At 40.5% G+C, this 3,825-nt stretch overlaps 1 non-coding gene across 1 annotated transcript; it reads right to left on the bottom strand.

Moving 5' to 3' along the window:
* Window positions 1-3,095: 3,095 nt before the first annotated feature.
* Window positions 3,096-3,167, bottom strand: Trnaq-uug. Its single transcript has one exon. It is a non-coding gene; the product is annotated as a tRNA-Gln (tRNA).
* Between the last annotated feature and the right edge of the window lie 658 nt (window positions 3,168-3,825).

Raw genomic sequence — 3,825 nt, forward strand, 5'->3', positions numbered from 1 at the left:
TTTCAGCTCAGGCCAAATACTTTGGGCATTTAAGTGACTGAAGCAGTATAATTAAAAGAGATCTTTTCGATTCTTATCATGATTAAGCTGTGCTGATTTCTGGTTGTAAGAATTAGAGTATTGAAACAAGTTTTTAAAAGCGAAGAACACGAAGTTTACTGCAGATAACATCTTTAAGGTATAATTATTAATGTGTGTCCTCGAAAAAATGGCGACAATTTTAACAAATGTGGTTAATGCCCAAATGAATTATTTAATCAAAGTCTTCCAAAAAAATACAAAAATAAAAACCTACCGTCCATATTGTGCACAGGAAGTGGGGTCTTAAATCAAAGCGCCTAACAATATCTATTTAGGAATCAATTTTGCCAAGTCGCTCTCCACTACAACACCCCAAAAATACTTATCTGGGCAGTCCATCTTCGTGTTTGGATCATCTTTGTCATTTTGGGTCACCTAGTGGGCCATGTAGGCCTTTCTGAGAATATCCACTGCTTGTCGCGATCGATATCTTACTTCTTTTGGGCTTTTGTTCCTCGATGGTCTGACAATTTAATTCCCGATGCCTTCATTCATGTCCGCACTACAGTTTTCCTCTTTTTGCTGCTTAGTTTCCATTTAATGTTTTTTTTTTATTTCCACTTTTTTTTTTTTTTTTTTGTATGTGTTGTCGAACATTTTCGAGTTTTTCTAAAATTTTGCTGCTGCCGGCAATTAACACAAAAACATTAATTAAGTTACGAACTAATGTCTTTTGGACATCAGTATACCCGGCCCTGACAGACAGCCAGACGACATGACTATAAGTCCATATAAATACAGACAGCAGCGGTCATCCAGGCAAGAGATATTTAATTTTCTACCGGCATTACATGTACATTCAGTATTCATTTCTTTAAAAAAGAAAAGAAAAACGAACGAGATGCGAAAATCGTTCATCATGTCGGGGACAAGGAAATTAATAATACCTTGGATCACACCTATGTTATTGAACACAGCTGTAGGCGTTTGGTTGGTGTGAATGAGTGGAGATGAGGCAAGAAACATACGAACGATTTGTTTTAGGCCTGGCTGCCAGTTCCTCCTGGCTGCTAAAACAAATTTAAACATTTCAATGGTGAAATACGTTATAAATGAATGGACGTTGTAACGGGCAGACGCCACTGGTCACCGAAGGGTGGGCAGGGGGGTGGCTAAAATGGAGAGGGGGGAGCGGCGACACACGCGCAACAATTGTCTCACAAGAAGGCCAAAACGAAAAAAGCACGGCTAACAAGTGTCTGGGATGGGGATGGGTATGTGGAATGGGGATGTGGAATGGGGATGCTGCCCCCGGCTTTAGCTGTCCATTTGTTAGTTTTCCAGTTTCAGCTTTTCTTGCCGGTACACAGTCAACTCATTCCAGATAAGGGTATACCTAGCAAGTGGCTTATGAAGCCAAAAGTCTAAAGCCTAGCAATCATCAAGAGGCTCTTAAAAATAATTTTCCTATCTACTAATATCTACAATTATTACCCATTCAACAATGGCACATAAACATGCAACAATGTTACAAAGTTACACTAAACTTTGATGAATTGAGGTTTATACGTGAAGAGTGATTGCGAAATGATTGAGGACGCGAGGACTTTCATGCTTCGGACTTCTGGCTGTACAAGGTACTAATGTGGCTCATCAATGAACGCTCATTGTCAGACAGACAATGAACGCGTGCTGCCACAGGGTAAGTGGCACATCCATAATGACCAGCATCCATGTCCATGTCCATGTCCAGTGGGCTCTACCAACTGCGAAAAGCGGCTCGTAGGCATTTGGCTAATTGAGCCGCGACAAGTCTCCGTAAATAAAAAAAAATTGTACATTTTTTTTACCCCACGTCCATTTGGCCACACATCCATTCATCCATCGCTTGTGAAAATTTGTGTTAGCATTTCCGGCCCTAGTTTTAGCTCTGGCCATCTGTAGAATCGAGCAACTTTTACTTTTTGGCTTTGGATTTTGGCTTTTGGCTGTGGCTTTTCGTTACTTTTGTTGTTTTAGTTTCTACAATTTAATATCCAAGTCCGTATTTATAACAAAGCCCTTCATGGCCCTCTGTTGCCAAGCGCGTCGAGTTAGCCACCATTAAAGGGCCTCTTAAAGGCCAGCAAAACGAGAAAACTTAATAGAAAAAGCCTAAGTGAAGGCCGGCCAAACATTTGCGCGTGTGGCCGAAAAAAAAAAAAAAAGAAACACAGAAACAAAATTTATTGCGGAACCGCACAAACGGAGCCAAAACCAAAAAAAGAAAAAGTTAACGAAAAAAAGTTTTTGTTTGACAAGCAAACACCAAAGGAAGCTCGATGCGAATATCAGCGAAGATTCGATGCTCTCAATGAATCAGGTATAATGAATCTGGTATTACTGAATTCAATTTGTTAATATTCACTTATAAATGTAAATGTATATTTATTAAATAAATCATAAATAATTTATTAAATAATTCTTGAATACTGAATTCCATAGAAGATATACTTTAATCGATGGTATTTGATTTTCAAAAGCGGCTTTTTCCTGATTCCCGGATGCTTTTCCCCCACCCTGAATCAATCCGGTTGGGTTAATGCCCCGGATCGCCGACACACTCCGTGCTCCGGACTCCAATCGATTCCCAGTCTCTCACGCTGACCATTCACAAAGATGTCATATCTCGCCCCCTGTCATATCACGTGACACAAATCAAATTCACACCGCAGTCAAAAAAAAAAAAGGAGTTATATATGTATGTATATAGATATATATAAACGTCGGCCTGAATTCATTTCAATGGGTTTTCAATCGCGTGGGGAATGGGAGATGGTTCCGGGGTTGGCCCATGGCAATTGTGTAAATAGAAACGACAAGTTTGTCGACTTGATTAACGAGATAATGACCAATGAAGTGCCGACTATTGACCAATATACCCCCTTCCCCGGTTCCCAACCCAACTATATAGTCAAATATCAGCACCGCATTACGAGCAGAGGGTCCAAACCGCTGTCAATCATCTGCCACCCGATAAGCGAGCACCAAGAAAAAAAATAGAAGGTAAACCCAGCAAAAAAAATTTAATGAATAGGTTCTACCGAGATTTGAACTCGGATCGCTGGATTCAAAGTCCAGAGTGCTAACCATTACACCATAGAACCGGATAAATGCGCTGCTGCAAAATTCCAGGCATGCGAAAAATCAGCGCATCTGTGAGCGAGCGAGAGAGGTGGAGTGCAGCTCAGGCTCTGGATTTATAAATAGCCCCTTTCGTCTCGCTCACTCTCAGTAGGCCTCTGTTGGGCGCCAGTGCACGCAGCGAAAATGGGGTCTAAAACCGGCATAATCAAATAAAAGGGCGTGCTAAAGTACATGCAACTTCTAAAATAATCTGTAATCTTCCGAATATTTATACATTTTTGGAAAGAACGTTTGTTCGAAGCGCACTTAAAACTAAAATTTTATTAAATGCAATCATTTTATTATTTGCAAACATTTTATTAAATGCAAAAAGTTTATCAAATGCTTTAAGTGCAGAGAAAGAGAGCATCTAAAAGAGAGTGAGAGCGAATTGCATTCGGGCTCCAAGGACGACATCCCAGTTGTGTCGAAAGGTCCTTGGCAGGCGAACGTGTGGGTGGGTGCCTCTCAATGTCCTTCTGGGTGGTGGTGCAGTTGGTCAGTGGGAGGCGGACTATTTACGAGTACATTTTGCTGGATAAGCGACTGAATTTCATTACGTAATTACGTTGATGGAAATCTTACGTTTGACACAAACAGTACTCGTCATTATATCCCTTTGAGATATTATGCCGTATA

The sequence above is a fragment of the Drosophila erecta genome, unplaced genomic scaffold, assembly GCF_003286155.1.
Source record: "Drosophila erecta strain 14021-0224.00,06,07 unplaced genomic scaffold, DereRS2 tig00000126-arrow-pilon, whole genome shotgun sequence".
Taxonomy (NCBI): domain Eukaryota; kingdom Metazoa; phylum Arthropoda; class Insecta; order Diptera; family Drosophilidae; genus Drosophila; species Drosophila erecta.